This window comes from Macaca thibetana, chromosome 4, assembly GCF_024542745.1.
Source record: "Macaca thibetana thibetana isolate TM-01 chromosome 4, ASM2454274v1, whole genome shotgun sequence".
NCBI classification, from domain to species: Eukaryota; Metazoa; Chordata; class Mammalia; order Primates; family Cercopithecidae; genus Macaca; species Macaca thibetana.
The window spans coordinates 86,109,886-86,127,596 of NC_065581.1; the positions used below are offsets into that span (position 1 = coordinate 86,109,886).

General features: G+C 41.6%; 1 long non-coding RNA gene across 1 annotated transcript; it reads left to right on the forward strand.

The window, feature by feature from the left end:
- Window positions 1-4: 4 nt before the first annotated feature.
- On the forward strand, window positions 5-15,641 carry LOC126953843 (uncharacterized). Its single transcript, XR_007725374.1, has 5 exons — window positions 5-84; window positions 415-590; window positions 3,505-3,689; window positions 12,682-12,800; window positions 13,099-15,641. It is a non-coding gene; the product is annotated as an uncharacterized LOC126953843 (long non-coding RNA).
- The last annotated feature ends 2,070 nt before the right edge of the window (window positions 15,642-17,711 follow it).

The following is a 17,711-nucleotide window of genomic DNA, read 5'->3' on the forward strand; positions in this document are numbered from 1 at the left end:
GCGGGGGCGGGGCCGGCGCGGCCCGGGGACCGCGGGAATCCCGAAGACAGGAGCGTGGCCGTTCCGAGGCCCTGTGGGATCCAGGTATGGAGGGTCCTGGAGTGCGACGGGATTTGGGGAGGGGGCGGCGGGGGCTAGTGTATGTCAGGAGGGCGGAAGCCAGAGGGGGCTTGGGGCCGCGGCGGGGACGTCGGGGGTTAGAGGACCCAGAGGTGGTGGCGGGGCTGCGGCTGGGCGGAGGTGGGGGCGGTAAGAGCCGCGTTCAACCGCGCCCCCGCCCAACCCCCTGGGCTCTCAGCGCATCGTCCTCAGCCCAGGACCTTGGCAGTTGGTAGGCCTCCTGCGCCTTTGGTCTTGAGCTTTCAGCTTTCCAACTGTGAGGTCTCGGTTTTGTTCGGATTTGTTTTTTAATAGAGACGGGGTCTCGCTGTGTTGCCTAGGTGGTCTCGAACTCCTGGGCTCAAGCCTCTCGTGCCTTGGCCTCCCAAAGTGCTGGGATTACAGGTGTGAGCCACCGCGCCTGGCCTGTTGGATTTTTAAGTATTACATGATTCTTCATCCTTTATTCACTTGGGACATAACACTCAGCTGTGAGTACATTCATTCAAATGTTTATTGAGCGTCTACTATGTACCAGGCACTTAGCGTGGGATATAGCAATGAACAAACAGGCCAAGCCCCGCCCTCAGAGCTTACTTTCTAGAGAGGGGGACAAACGAATGTACAAATGAATACATGATGTAGGAGACAGCAGTTAAAATGCGGGGACAATTAAGCAAAATTTAAATTACCCTCTCCCCATTCCCCCAAAATGTTGTAGCCCATTCCCTTCTAGTTAGACTCTTGTGTTCACTTTGCTCCTTGTGGCCTGCAGACACAGCCTGTTACTCAGCGCTGGGACTGTAACCAGGCAACTCCTGAGTGTGAAGAGTACCCCTTTTCGCTCTCTGAAGTGGTAGGCTTTGAAGAATACATGTCACGGTCACCCTTCTAGCTCACAGCCCTCCCAGAGGCTGTGGAGGTTCCTCAGTCTGCAGCTGTACTGGAACGGTGGCTATTCTTTCATTCAGAAGGGATTGCTTTGGCACTGCAGGCACAGGGCTAGACTGGCATCGTGCCTATTCCCCTGGAGCTTAGAATTTGGTAAGGAGGCAGAATCTAACAGTCACACTGGTAAAGATACAGACTATGATACAGGGCTATGAAAAGAACTATATGCTGCTGAGAGCGGGCATTGTGGGATGATGAGCAAGGCTAGAGGGTCACTTATGTTCCCTGAGCAAGTCTTGAAGAGATGGCTAAAGAATGGAGAAGAGTAATTAGTGCAGTGGAACAGCACGTGCAAAGGCTTTGAGGCAATATAGTAAACGAGGCAAAACAGAAGCATGAAGCTGGAGAAGAGTTGGAAAATGAGGCTGGAGAGCAGGCTGGGTTCATAATACAAAAGCTTAGAATGCTCACTATCTATTAGTTTGCTAGGGCTGCCGTAACAAAGCACCACAAATTTGGTGGCCTGAAACCACAGAAATTTATTCTCTTGTACTTCAGGGGCCAGAAGTCTGAAATCCAGATGTCTGCAGGGCCATAGTCTCTCTGAAGGCACTCGAGGGGAATCCTCTGTTTCTTCTAGTCCCTGGTGGCCACACGCATTTTTTGGCTGTGGATACATAGATCCAGTCTCCACCTCTGTCTTCACATGGCCTCCTCTCTCTCTCTCTTTCTCTGTCTCTATTTTAGATGGAGTCTATGTTGCCTAGGCTGATTTCAAACTCTTAGACTCAAGTGATCCTCCTGCCTTGGCCTCCCAAAGTTGAGATTACAGGTGTGAGCCACTGTATTAATCCGTTTTCACACTGCTGATAAAGACGCACCTCAGACTGGGGAGCCCTCACAATCATGGCATAGGGCAAAAGGCACATCTTACATGGCGGCAGACAAGAGAGAATGAGAGTCAAGTGAAAGGGGTTTGCCTTATAAAACCATCAGATCTCATGACACTTACTCACTACTGGGAGAACAGTATGGGGAACTGCCCCCACAATTCAGTTATCTCCCTCTAGGTCCCTCCCACAACACGTGGGAATTATGGGAGCTACAATTCAAGATGAAATTTGGGTGGGGACAGAGCCAAATAATACTAGCCATCTATCCTATGCTGTTCTATCTCTTATAAGGACATTTGTCATTGGATTTAGGGTCCACTTGGTTAATTCAGAATGATCTTATCTTGAAATCCTCACTTACACCTGCAAAGATTCTTTTTCCAGATAAGGATACATACCTGGTGATAGGATTTGGACATGTATTTTTGGGGGCCACCATTCAACTCACTACATTGACTTTGCAAATAAAAGAAACTTGACCAAAGAAAAGAAACTTGACCTGGCGGGTAGTCACAATTACTCATCCCTGACATATTGTTAAGTGGAGAAAAATCAATTCATGAGACATGTGAACGATTAACCTATTTAGTTAAAAATATATTGGCCAGGCATGGTGACTCATGCCTGTATCCTGGTGCTGTGGGAGGCCAAGTTGGGAAGATCGATCGAAGCTAGAAGTTCGTGACTAGCTGGGCAACATAAGAGAGTCTCCCCATCTCTATAGAAAATTAAAAAAAAAAAAATTTAGCCAACCATGGTGGCACATGCCTGTAATCCTAGCTGCTCAGGTGGCTGAGGCAGGATGATTGCTTGAGCCCAGGAGTTGGAGGCTGCAGTGAGCTATGTTTGTGCCAGTGCACTGCATTCCAGCCTGAGTGACAGAGCAAGACCCTGTCTCTAAATAAATAAATAAATTTATCTGTGTGTTCATGTATAAATAGAATTTTTCCAGGTATAGGTATTATACTCGGATGCTTGCTTTCTTCTTACCTTTTAGTACTGTCAGATTTTTTTTTAAATGCTTTTTATAAATATAGAAAAAAACCACAAAGCTCTTTACAGTTTGAAAAAAGCTTTTGTAGGAGTATCCAAAAATACTTAGCATGCATGTATGGATGGGGGGTGTTTTTTCTGTTCCCTTTTGATAGAAGTACCTGAGGAAAGGGTCTTCAACTGTGTAAGGAGTTTCTCTTAGCAACTTGAACTTAAAAAGTAGCTGGAATTGATATAAAATAAGTTGTGGAACCATAATTATTTATATTACATAAAAACGTGGCCGGGCGCGGTGGCTCAAGCCTGTAATCCCAGCACTTTGGGAGGCCGAGACGGGCGGATCACGAGGTCAGGAGATCGAGACCATCCTGGCTAACACCGTGAAACCCCATCTCTACTAAAAATACAAAAAACTAGCCGGGCGAGGTGGCGGGCGCCTGTAGTCCCAGCTACTCCGGAGGCTGAGGCAGGAGAATGGCCTAAACCCGGGAGGCGGAGCTTGCAGTGAGCTGAGATCCGGCCACTGCACTCCAGCCCGGGTACACAGCAAGACTCCGTCTCAAAAAAAAAAAAAAAAAAAAAAAAAAAAAAAAAAAAAAAAAAAAAATACGTATGTTCTTTTTTCCAGATATGATTTGAAACAGCTAGTGTAAAGCGCAAGAAAGCTGTTTTCTGGTTGGAAGGCCTAAGGAGAGAACACTGTCGGGCATGGCCAACTAAGGAATGTTACAGTCAGCTTGGCCAGTGTCTTGCCCTGGTCCTTAAACCAGTTGAGATGAGTAACTGATGAAGCTGTATTTTGTCTTCCCTTTGGTAGGTTAGGGTACTTGAAGAGGTAGGGGAAAGGCTTAGGTCAAGAGTAAACACCCTGCCTGTCCCTGGACTCACAAACATATTCATATTTACCCCATGTCCTAAAACTTAGGTGTCATTTAACAAAAGTATTGCTTTATTGAATCATTGCTTTAAGGCACCAAATGGTACCCTCCAGGCGTAGGACAGTTAATGTTTTTCCTAAATTGCCAGAGGATTCCCAAGGAGTATACCACTGGCAAATCTGACAACTGTTCCTATGACAAAAGCCTCCTTTTTACATGAGAGTTTCACATATTGTTCTTCGAAGTAACTGTTACTTCCATTACTTTTTATTTAATACATTAAAAAAATTATGATCAATTTAATGCTTCTTAATTTTTCTTCTAAGAGAGACTTTGATTTGAAAATATTTTAGGAAAATCTGTGTCATTTCTCATTTAGATATCATAATCTGACTTTTCAAAAGTAAATACATTTTAAACTTTTTCATTGAAATCACAGTTTCATAAAGAGTATTGCAAGAAAAATTCAGAATCTTTTTTCAGTTTTACAAGTCTTTAAAATTAGTAGTCTGTATTGTATTTAAAATAGAGTCATATATGAATTTATTTATAATGTTTGGGTGTTTACTCCTGAATCCTGTCTGTGGGGAAATTGCTGATATGACAATAACTTACTGTCATTTAGAATCTAAACACTTAGGACTTTCCTCTTATCTCTATCTACGTGCACACAGTCTGAGCTGGCTCTTACATTCTTTTTGTCTCTTAGAAGCATCTATTCTAAATGGTACAGGAGAAGCACAAAGCTCTCAATATCATCAGTAGATTTGTCGGAGAAGAGTTTGAATGTAGAAAATTACTGTTTCTGGATTATTAGTAAAGTTCACAATTCAAGGCTGTCGCTATTTCTTTCTAATTACCATGGATAAGCAAGAAGTTGAGGCAGGTTTACAAGGTTGAGCAATACATACGATATTTGTTAATCTAAAGCAATCTGATAGAGTATGTGGTTGAATAAGCTTTTCTTCCATTTCTTAAATGGCTCAGAATGGGCTAATTATCAGGTCTAATCAAGGAGTCAAATAGTAAAAGACTGATTAATATTTTAACAAGATTAAACAATAAATCTGATTAATATCTTAATCAGATTAACTAGTTTTGTTTATTACTGTCATAGTGGATAACTAGAACTAATTGAAAATTAAATTGTATTTAGGTAGGTATTATTGTCTTGAAATTTGTGTGATTAAAAAGTATATTGAAGAAACAGTGTCAGGATTAATGAAGTCAACAGAGAATATCATTTTATGTTGTGAACTCACTCTCCAACAGATGGTGCTAGCTTTCCTCTAGTGAGAGCTGCCATAGCCTATCCTTTCTTAAAACAAACCATGACAAGATGAAGAGTGATGTGGGGATTTGTATAGAACACATTGTAAATATTTTTCTATTATCTATGTACTTTGGTTTATAAGACATCATCATTCCACACAATCAGTTGGAGAATCTATGATTGTATCCTCTTACGAATTTGATTTCTTCTGCTATAGCCATAAGAAATCATGTTTTTAAAAAGGTCATTTATAGGATAATAATGTAACTAGGAGGGATCAAGCTAACTTTTTCAGAAAAATCAACTTAGAAGAAGGCCTGTCACTTTTCCTGTATATTCCCTAAAATGATATTGGGTATTGAAAATGCTGGGGGGGTGTTTTTTCCTAAATAATTTGCCGTATGTTTAGTCTTGATCTATTGTATGTGAAGCATGGTGCTAGGAACTGGGGATGAAAATAGAAGTTATGCTCTCTAATTCTCAAGGACCTAGTCCATTGTTTCCCAGACTTAAGTTGTTTTCATCCATCCTTTGAGATTTTTGCCATAATGATGTACTTCTTTACCGTAATATGTTTACTTTAAATTAGCTCACTTTTATTTAAAAAGAAAGCTGTATCACCAATACTAATTTTAAAAGTTTTATAGACAGAAGGAGAGCCAGGCACAGTTGCTCATGCCTGTAATCCCAGTGCTTTGGGAGGCTGAGACAGGAGGATTGCATAAGGGCAGGAGTTTGAGACTAGTCTGGGCAACATATGAAACCTCATCTCTAATAAAAATAAAAACAAATTAGCTGGGCATGGTGGTGTGTGCCTGTAGTCCCAGCTACTTAGGAGGCTGGAGCACAAGAATCTCATGAACCCAGGAGGTGGAGGTTGCAGTGAGCCGAGATCATGCCACTGCACTCCAGCCTAGGCAACAGAGCGAGACTGTCTCCAAAAAAAAAAAAAAAAAAAAAAAAAAGTTTTTTAGACAGAAGGAGAGCTGGGCACAGTGGCTCACACCTGTAATCCCAGTGCTTTGGGAGGCTGAGGCAGGATGATTGCTTGAGGCCAGGAGTTCAAGACTAGTCTGGGCAAGCATATGATAACTCATCTCTAGTAAAAATAAAAACAAATTAGTTGGGCATGGTGGAGCGTGCCTGGAGTCCCAGCTACTCTGGAGGCTGAGGTGGGAGGATCACTTGAGCCCAGGAGGTTGAGACTGCAGTGAGCTGTGTTCGCGCCACCGCACTCTAGCCTGAGCAATAGAGCAAGATCCTGTCTCAAAATAATAATAATAATAATAATAATAATAGAAACCAAACAAAATCATGTTGGAAATTGCAGTCGATTACTTTTGTCTACACAGGCTCCAAGCCTGCTCTCTCTTAGAAAAGGAAAATTAATGACTCAATATAGAGATGTTGAAGACATACTGGCACAAAACTAAAACTTTCTCCCTAATGTAAATATGAAAAGGGCCTAGTCTGGGCCAGGCGCAGTGGCTCATGCCTGTAATCTCAGCACTTCGGGAGGCTGAGGTGGGCGGATCACCTGAGGTTAGGAGTTCGAGACCAGCCTGACCGATATGGAGAAACCCTGTCTCTACTAAAAATACAGTATTAGCCAGGTGTGGTGGCGCATGCCTGTAATCCCAGCTACTCGGGAGGCTGAGGCAGGAGATGCTTTTGAACCTGGGAGGCGGAGGTTGCAGTGAGCCAAGATCGCACCATTGCACTCCAGCCTGGGTGTGCCAAGAGCAAAACTCCGTCTCAAAAAAAAAGAAAAGGGCCTAGTGTGGGCAACATACGAAACGTCATCTCTAATAAAAATAAAAACAAATTAGCTGGTGGTGTGTGCCTGTAGTTTTAACTCTCACAATATGCAATTCCACATTTAATGTCTCATCAGTGTAACATATAAAACTAAATAGTACCACCACTGGTGAGTATCTTTAATTTTTGAGAGACATTCTTGCTAGAGATAGACATGTATGTAAATAAGTCATTAATATATGGTTTCATTAGTGTCACATAAAGGTATTTCAGAGTAGTATGGAGGATATAATGGAAACAGATTAGTTCTCTGTGGGGCGGGGAGTACTAGAAGTTATTTTCGAGGAAATCAATGTTTGAGCTATTTATTAAATTAAATTCACCCAGGAATAGAAAAAGCAAGTGAACTTAATGGGCAAAGGGATATTTGTGGTGAGAGTAGTGTAGTGTTGCTGAACTAGGGGAGAAGAAAGGAAGAATGCTAAAGAGATTGGAATGGAGATTTAGAGTGAAAGTTTTTGTTGTTGTTGTTGTTTTTCAGTCCAGGGTCTTGCTTTGTTGCCCAGTCTGGAGCGCAGTGGTGTAGTCATGGCTCACTGCAGCCCCAACCTCCTGGGCTCAAGCAATCCTCCCACTTCAGCTTCCCAAGTTGCTGGTACTACAAGTATGTACCACCATGCCCTGCTAATTTTTAACTTTTTGTAGAGGTAGGTCTTGCTATGTTTCCAGGCTGGTCTCAAACTCCTGGCCTCAAGTGATCCTCCTGCCTCAGCCTTCCAAAATGCTGGGGTTACAGGTATGAGTCACTGTACCTGGCCCCATCAAGATTTTTTAAGCAGGAGGTTAAGATCAGATTTGTGTTTAATAAGGATATTCTGACAAAAATGTGGAGGATGAATTGGAACAGTAGAGACTGGTACAAGCAGATCAGTTAAAGGGGTCTTGCGTGTGATATATTTTCTCTTTTAAAAAGTATTTCTCAGCCGGGTGCAGTGGCTCATGCCTGTAATCTCAGAACTTTGGGAGGCTGAGGCGGGTGGATCACCTGAGGTCGAGAGTTCAAGACCAGCCTGATCAAAATGGTGAAACCCCGTCTCTCCTAAAAATACAAAAAATTAGCCAGGCGTGGTGGCGGGTGCCTATAATCCCAGCTACTCGGGAGGCCGAGGCAGGAGAATCCCTTGAACCCAGGAGATGGACGTTGCAGTAAGCCAAGGTCACACCATTGCACTCTAACCTTGGCAGCAAGAGCAAAACTCTGTCTCAAAAAATATATATATATTTCTCAACTGGGCATGGTGGCTCATGCCTGTATTCCCAGCATGTTGGGAGGCCTGGAAGGGAGGATCACTTGAGGTCAGGAGTTTGAGACCAGCCTGGCCAACATGGCAAAACCCCATCTCTAGTAAAAATACAAAAAGTAGTTGGGCGTTGGGGTAGGTGCCTGTAGCCCCAGCTACTTGAGAGGCTGAGACAGGAGAATCACTTGAACCTGGGAGGTGGAGGTTGCAGTGAGCTGAGATCACGCCACTGCAATCCAGCCTGGGCGACAGAGTAAGACTCTGTCTCAAAAAAAAAAAAAAAAAAAAAAAAAAAGTAAAGTATTTCTTGGCTGGGGCATGGTGTCTCATGCCTATAGTATCAGCACTTTGGGAGGCCAAGGCAGGAGGATGGCTTGAAAATTGGAGACCAACCTGGGCAACAAAGTGAGTCCCCGTCTCTACAAAAAATTAAAAAGTTAGCCAGGTGTGGTGACACGCATCTGTAGTCCCAACTACTGGGGAGGCGGAGGTGGGAGGATCACTTGAGCTTGTGAAGTTAAGACTGCAGTGAGCCATGGTTGTGCCACGGCATTCTAGGCTGAGGGACATAGAAAGACCGGTCTTAAAAAAAAAAAAGGTCGGGCGTGGTGGCTCATGCCTGTAATCCTAGCACTTTGGGAGACCGAGGCGGGTGGATCACGAGGTCAGGAGTTCAAGACCAGCCAAGATGGTGAAACCCCATCTCTACTAAAGATACAAAAATTAGCTGGGGATGGTGCCAGGCGCCTGTAATCCCAGCTACTCCGGTGGCTGAGGCAGAGAATTGCTTGAACTTGGGAAGTGGAGGTTGCAGTAAGCCAAGATGGCGCCACTGCCCTCCAGCCTGGGTGACAGAACGAGACTCCATCTTAAAAAAAAAAAAAAAAAAAAAAAAAAAAAAAAAAGTAGTTCTTAGCGTTGTCCACTGAAAAGGCTTAGAAACAATGACCAGCCCAGTATCATCTGGCACCCCTTAGGGCCCAGATCATAATCCCTAAATATAATTTCGTCTTAAAATAGACAATGACTTTTTGAAAGTGTGGCTGATTCCATGTTTGAGGGAAAAATGTATAGGATGAGCCTAAAATACCTTGTTGTATCAGAAAAAAGTTATCAAAAGCTTTTGGGGTCATGTGAAAAGGATTCCAAAGACCATCCTGGCTAGAGATAAGACAATTTGAGTAGCAATAAGAACAATAACTGCAATGAATTAAAACATATCAAATATTTTTAAGTGCACAAGTTCATAATTATACTAAAAAACAACCTTAATTGGTGACCTTTGGATCCTAACTTTCCTGTATAAATTTATTCCTCAGGGTAACCCAAATGGTTGATGAATGAAGTTTTGTTTTGCTTTGTTTTTCTAAAAGTATTGCAGACAATAAAATAAGAGATGATAGAATTATAATGTCACAATTTTGCAACCCCTAATGAAGTAATGGGTCCAGACAATGGCCATAAATGACTTCTAAATTAATACAAAGAAAAACATCCAGACATTTTATGCTCTTCTGAAGGAAGTTCACATCAGTACCTGTGAAATCCTCTTTTTTTCTTTTTTTTTTGAGACAGAGTCACTCTCTTGCCCAGGCTGGAGTGCAGTGGTGTGATCTCGGCTCACTGCAACCACTGCCTCCGGGTTCAAGCAATTCTCCTGCCTCAGCCTCCCAAGTAGCTTGGATTACAGGCATGTGCCACCAAGCCTGGATAATTTTGTATTTTTGGTAGAGATGGAGTTTTACCATGCTGCCCAGCCTGGTCTTGAACTCATGACCTCAGGCGATCCACCCGTCTCAGCCTCCCAAAGTGCTGGGATTACAGGCCTGAGCCACTGCACCTAGCTGAAATGCTCTTCCAAAAACACTGAGTTATTATTTTATTATTTTATTGCAGACTTAATTTTTAAAATAAATATTTAGACCAGACTACAGCAATGTAAAAATTTCACAGCTGCATACTGTTTCCTTATTCCCCCTCTTTTCTTTTCTCTTTCCTTCAGACACATTCATTGTTCATTTCCTTTGATAGTTTCTCTATTACTCTAAAATTAATTTATGTGGTATAGGTCTCTTCTAATGGTAAATATAAACCATTGGACATTCCAGTTTTAAAACTGATTTTAGGCCTTTTATTCACACTTTCAATATAATTTTGGTTCACTACCATTCAACAGCACACACTGTTGTACAATTAATTTTGTCTTGTACTAACCCTTGGTATTTAGTGCTATGGTCAAATCTGGCGTTTCAAGATTATTATTATTATTTTTTTTTTTAATTTTTGCATTTGTTGTAGAGACAAGGTCTCACTATATTTCCTGTATTTCCCAGGCTGGTCTTAAACTCCTAAGCTCAAGCCATTCTCCAACTTGCATTTGTTGTAGAGACAAGGTCTCACTATATTTCCTGTATTTCCCAGGCTGGTCTTAAACTCCTAAGCTCAAGCCTTGGCCTCCCTAAGTGTTGGGATTACAGGCGTGAGACACTGCACCCAGCATCAAACTTTCAAAGCAACATGATAGATCCATATTATATGTCTTCATGGTTGCAGACCTCTGCATGATCAAGTGTTTCTGGAGAAATTGGACCGCTTGCCAACACCACCACTCGGGTACAATTATAAGCTAATTTTAGACAAGAAAAGAAATGAGAGCATTAGTTGCTGCCACTTGGTATGAATTAGACAATGAAGAAAGTATTTACTTCTCTGAAATGATAATAAAAATGGCATTCTAGGTTTTTAGAAATTTTCCAGGTGAGGTTTCTAAAAAACAAACAAAAAGATTTTAAACAAAACAAAACAAAACAAAAAATTGACCAGCTATCACATTTGCCTGAAAAAAATTGAATTAAATATCTCTATCAGGCCTGGCATGGTGGCTTACTTTGGGAGGCCAAAGTGCTGATCACAAAGGTGGGCAGATCACTTGAGGTCAGGAGGTCGAGGCCATCCTGGCCAAGATGGCGAAACCCGTCTCTAATAAAAATACACAAATTAGCTGGGTGTAGTGGTGCACTCCTGTAGTCCCAACTATTTGGGAGGCTGAGGTGGGAGAATTGCTGGAACCTGGGAGGCAAACGTTGCAGTGAGCAGAGATGGCACCACTGCACTCCAGCCTGAGTGACAGAGTGAGACCATGTCTTGGAAAAATAAACAAACATAAATAACTATCTCTATCATAGTTCATCTTGAACAAACTTTTCCCCTAAGCCAAATTAATTTATAACAAAGGAAGCTAATTTTAGTAAAGTCAGGTAGCCTACAATAATAGCAATGATGAAATTTTTGTTAGTTGACTTAGAAAACTTAATATTAGAGGAAATAGGACTGTAAAATGAAGCTTTTGAGAAACCTTTTAATCTTCGGTTTTTTAGATACCGAGTCTCACTGTGTTGCCCAGGCTGGAGTGCAGTGGCACAAATCACTGCTTACCAAACTCCTGGGCTCAGTTGATCCTCCCTAATAGATAGGACTACAGGCACATGCCACCATGACCAGCTAGTTTTAAATTTTTTTGTGTGAGAAGATAGGGTCTTGCTATGTTTCTCAGACTGGTCTCAAATTCCTGGCCTCAGGCGATCTTTCTGCCTAGGCCTCCAAAAGCACCGTGATTACAGCCCTGTGCCATCACACCCAGCTAATTTTTTATATTCTTTTGTAGAGGTAAAGTCTCATGTTGGCCAGGCTGGTCTGTGCACGAACTCCTAGGCTCAAGCCATTCTCCTGCCTCAACCTCCTAAAGTGCTGGGATTATAGGCGAGAGCTACCCTTATGACCTTATTTCACTTTAATTACCTCCCTAAAGTCCTACTGCCAAATATAGTCACATTGGAGGTTAGCACTTGGACCTGTAGTTCCAGCTACTCTGGAGGCTGAGGTGGGAGGATTGCTTAAGCCTGGGTGGTTGAGTCAGCAATGACCTGTGATCACGCCCCTGCACTCTGGCCCACGTGGCAGAGCAACACCCTGTCTCAAATAAATAAATAAGGTGATAAGGGTGGAGCCCCAGCTGGAGTGGCTGTTGGGTATACATAGGCAGGAAAGGAGATGAGTCAGTTGCCAGAGGGAGAGAGGTTTTGGGGAAAAAGAGAAATGCTTAAAGCATTTTAAGGAAAGTTTACAGTGCAAGGTATGATATAATGCTTTATTTCCCTTCAAAGCATTCAATAAAATCTATAATAACCATCTGTGGTCTGGATTTGAATTTAATGCCTCAGGTCTGGCCTGAAGATAAAAATGGAGCAAACAGAGTATCTGCAAAAGGGCCCCAGCCATAAACAGATTACATTTGTTACACAAACCTGAGCATATGTACATGCAGAGACAGAGAGCTGGGACTACAGGCACACACCACCATACCCAGCTAATTTTTTTTTGTTAACTTTTTTGTAGAGACGGTGGGGGGTCTCACCATGTTGCTCAGGCTGGTCTTGAACCCCTGAGCTCAAGCAATCCTCTTGCCTTGGCCTCCTAATGTGCTGGGATTATAGGCATGAAGCACCAGTCCTGGCCTATTTACTAATTTTTGAACACACATATTTTTATTTATTCATGACTTCTTATCATATTTTTAATAAAATTTATTCCCATAGAACACCTTGAGGATTGTAAACCTGTGGCCATCTATACCTGCCATCCATTCCTGCTAGCATCTTTGAAATATGTAGCAACAAAATGACCAGGAAGTTTGCAAAGTGAATCCTTAGTAAAGGTAATTATTAACCATGGTATGTACACGGTCAAAGTGAACACATTGCTTGAGGGATCAATGTAGGAATCTCTTGAAGGACTTTCAAAGCACTGCACTGGGCCCAAGCTGTAGATGTTGTATAGAGGACCAGGGGCAGTCAAAGTTCTCGACCTATTTTCCTAAGCCATAACGGTAGGAGAGAAATGTTCTTGTTTACCACAAGCTGGGTTACGTCTTTGCTGTGTTGTTTTGTACACACTGGGGAATCAGGGCAAAGGAAAAGCCTGTCCTCTCAGAACCTCCCTGTCCTCATTTCCAGGAATAGCGATGGAGAACAGAGCAGCTAATCTCACTGCCAAGAGAAGGAAAGCCAAAGGGAGCCTCAAGTCATCAGGTACCAGGACATTCAGGGCTTTAAAGTTGCTGCCTTCACTTTGTGGGCCATTTGAAGAAATCTGTACAGAACTTGAAAACGAGTTGTAATAGAATCTTGCCCAGCAGAAGCAAGGGTCTGCCAGGCATTTTTGCTCATTCCCTTTTTGTTTTCCAGGGTTGCTTCCTCAGCTTACATTTTCCCCTTTCAACTCACTCCCTGGATGGTTTAATTCCCATCTGGGTATACCATTACTTATACTAGCTATGTAGAAATGCACTTTCCTTGGTGCTCTGCTGGTCTCCTCCTGGACAGCTGCATCCACCTCCTCTCCACGTGTCTAATGCACATCCATCAACTTGCCCCTCACTCTCTTACTGCCCCTATTTTGTTTCATGGCTTTACCATTCACTCAGCTGTTAACTTGAGAAACTTCAGTTCTCTTTCCCTCTTTCTCTGTAGCACCTTCTTCACCTAAACAAACATTCAGTGAGGCATTAAGTCTGGCCACTTCTGCCCATGGAATGTTTCTGGAATCCTTGGACTTTGCAAGAGACTTTTATTTATTTTTAATTTTTTAAATTATTTTTTAAAGACAGAGTCTCACTCTGTCACCCAGGCTGGAGTGCAGTGACACAATCTTGGCTCGCTGCAACCTCCACCTCCCAGGTTCAAGTGATTCTCCTGCCTTAGCCTACTGAGTAGCTGGGATTACAGGCGTCTGCCCCACGCCCAGCTAATTTTTGTGTTTTTAGTAGAGAAGGGGTTTTACCATTTTGGCCAGGCTGGTCTCAAACTCCTGACCTCAAGTGATCCGCCCACCTCGGCCTCCCAAAGTGCTGGGATTACAAGCGTGAGCCACCCCTTGCGGCCTGCAAAAGCTTTCAGCTTATCTCAGACCTAGGTCTGTTTCCAATTCATCTTCCACATAGTCATCAATTATTCTTATAGAACAAATTTCTGATCTTATCTCTCTCCTGCTTAATAACATCCAATAGTTCACTCATTGTCTAAGTTGTATTTTATTTTACTTTGAGACAAGGTCTTACTGTGTTGCCCAGCCTGGAGTGCAGTGGTGTAATTATGCTCACTGCAGCTTTGACCTCCTGGGCTCAAGCGATCCTCCAACCTCAGCCTCCAGAGTAGCTGGGACCACAAGTGTGTGCCACCATGCTTGGCTTATTTACTTTATTATTTTATTTTATTTTGTTTTTTGTAGAGTCAGGGTCTCCCTATGTTGTCCAGGCTGGTTTTGAACCCCTGGGCTCAAGCTATCCTCCCACCTCGGCCTCTCAAAGTGCTGGGATTACAGGCATGAGCCACCAAAACCAGCATAAAGTTGTAATTCCTTAGCAATGTGTTGTATACTTCCTCTATGTCCCTTCATCCCCAATCAAATTCACCTTTCTGCTCACCTACTCTCTTAGTTGTCTGCTTTCTGCCATATGACAACCAGCTCTTCCAACACCTTAGCTCAGATTGATTTTACATGTGCTATCCAGTGCATGTTACGTGTTTATTTCAGCTAGAGAGGTTTCTGGAGTTAACCAAGTTTGCATGTGTGTCTGGGGATGCTTAGGAGAATGTTGTAAATGACCAGTATACTACAGTGACACTGTGATTTGCTGCTTCTCCATGCTGGTAGCAGCAGTCCCCAAATCGTGCAGTGGCCAGCATTTTATTCAGGAGAAAATTGCTGTAGTTCTAAGTATTGTTAAACTGAAAAGATGTAGGCTGGATTTACATGTATTTTGGAAATATTGTATATTTTGAAGATATTATAAGTTTGATTTTTTTTTTTTTTTTTGGTGAAATATCTGCACTCTCTCCATGGATCAAATCATTTTTGCACTTTTTATTCCTTACCCCCACAATTGGTTTGTTTGCTTTTCATTCCTGAAAGCCTGCACTGAAGCTCTCTGGTACTTGTATTTACTTTTTCTCTACCTTTAATTTTCTTCATTTTATTTTTCATTCCATTCCTTTTTCTATGTTTTCAAAAACATCTTTTTTTTCTCATTTAGCTCGTACTTTGCCGTGAGCTTGTGCTTTGCTATGTTGGGGATTTTATTATTTCTATCTTAATTCAAAGGATATAAACCATACAAAAGCCTGCCGCCTTGTCAAAAGGAGTTCTGAATCTGAAGCCCAAAATAATATCCAGTATAGTCTTGTACAATTTGGCTGTATTTCAGACATGAATAATATTGCTTTTCCAGGGTAAAGGAAATTTTTGATCTACTCTTTCTACCAAAGCACTCATTTCTCATGAATGTCCTGTTCTCAAAGTTATTGAGTCAGTTGTGATGACAGCTGGTTTTCTAAGCAGCCAGGAAAGAAGAGGAATCTTTATATATTTTTTCGCCTTTTTTTTCCATCAGGAGCCAAGACAGGATATTTATATACTTTAAAACCAGTCCTCAATAGAGAACTATCTGTACTCTCACCCCCTAAAAAAGGTTTTATATATATATATATATACACACACACACACATATATCTATACACACACACACACACACACATCTTAATACTAAATTCTAAATTCTGGATATTGTGTTGTTTCCTTAGATCCAGCACCAGCTAAAGGAAAGGAGCTTGTATAAATGTTTTTGTTTCTAATAAAAATATCCAGGTTCCTTACCAGTAGCACATAGATAGGGTAGACAGTTGTATGAATATTGTGGGTACAAATGAAAGTAATAGTAAGAATTTATGAGCTGACCAGATTCAAGAAGGCCACATGTCCAACTCCATCAGCTTCCAGAAGCAATTCTTCCTGCCCCCAGCTCCACATAAAGGACTGAGAAGTCTAGGAAGAAGTGTAACAATGTCTATTGGTAGTCAGTGTAGTTTAGTGGTTAATTGCTGCCATTACTCAATTAGTTTATTAGATTCAAGAAGAATAATCAGCCAACAAATACTTATTAACATGGAGGAAACGCTGACCATAAGATGTTAGGTGCTGGGGAATGCAGTGGGAAAACAAAAGAGTTTAAAGGCTGGAGGGGAAGATAAACGGTCAGCAAGTTTTCAGAGTTTATCAGATAAATGAATTCAAGAGTGCGAAATACCATGGGCAAGAAATACAAGGTGTCAACAGTAGAAACTGAATACATACACGCCTGTGGGCATGTATACCCATCCACCCACATATATACACAAGGAACAGAACTTGAAATGAATCTGTCTTTCCTACACCTCAAGTGGCAGCTTTGTTAATTCCTGCAAAGCAATATAAATAGCAGCTTCTCTGAAATTATATGCATCCCTTTTCTGTTGCTGTTTATTGATGCCTGAGGAGGGCAAACATGGGTTCTACTGATGTCAGCAGGCAGAGTTGCTGCAGTAAAATTTATTCAAAATGAGTGATTGTTGTGGGTTCTGATTTGAATAGATAAGCTGTAGATGCATTTATGAATTTGCATGTCTGTTTACATAAGCAATAGACCATGGTGGCTGAAAGTCCACCACTAGAGGCCGACTCTGGCTTCTGTTCTACAGTGGGTCCACTAGTTACTAGCTCTATAACCTTGGATATACATCTGTAAAGTGAAGATAAATAACCACATTAACAACCTCATAGTTTGCTGTGAGGATTAAATGAGTTAACACATGCTAAGCCCTTGGAACAGTGCAGTGCCTGGCACAGAGTAATTGCTCTACAAATGTCATACTGCTTTTGCTCTCCAATCCCCCCACCTTTTTTTTAGCCAACTAACTGAGCAGGATAATATTGAATCTCGTGGATACAGGGGAAATTTTCGTCAGCAGAATACCAGAGAAAGATTTATTAAGTATCACCAAGGGGGCCCAGGAATTTAGTAACACATTTGTTGTTTTTAGAGCTGAGTTTTTGTTAGAGTGTTAACTGAGAAAGAAAGTGTTTTCAGACGCAAATGGAATGTGACATTTACTCTGGTATTATTAGCATATAGAGTAGTAAAAACAGTAGTTGATAGTCTTCCTGCATGTTAGCTTCCTTTAGACTTATTTTCAAAATATACATTTGGTTTATCACAACATATTGTGTCCCACTTAACATAGTTGAGACAAATTAAGGAAAGATGATAGGGTATGAAGAGCTGATAGAAGCTTTTAATATGTGGGAAACCTCAGAATATAAACATCTACAGTGTTATTAATAGGCATATCGTCAACAACAGTTTTTCAGACTTTGTGCTTCACTCTGGAGAAAAACAAGAGCATCACATCTTGAATTTTTTCATTGGGTAATTAAAAAACCCAGTTATAATGTAACACCAGCTGAACATATCATGTTAGTGGAGTTCAGCATCAATTAAAATTATTAACGAAACCCGTCATATGTTCCTTTTCAAAGCTGTTCAAGACAACTGTCCAAATCAACAAAACAGTATGAATATTTATTACCATAAATCTTTTAACTCTTTGGTTTTAACTCATTTCAAATTTTTAGTTCTACTCTATTCAAATAAATTATTATATAATAGCTAATACATACCAAGAGCTTACTGCATAATCTAGCTGCTGTTCCAGACAGTAACTAATGAGAAAACTGTAGAGAGTAGCTGCAGCTT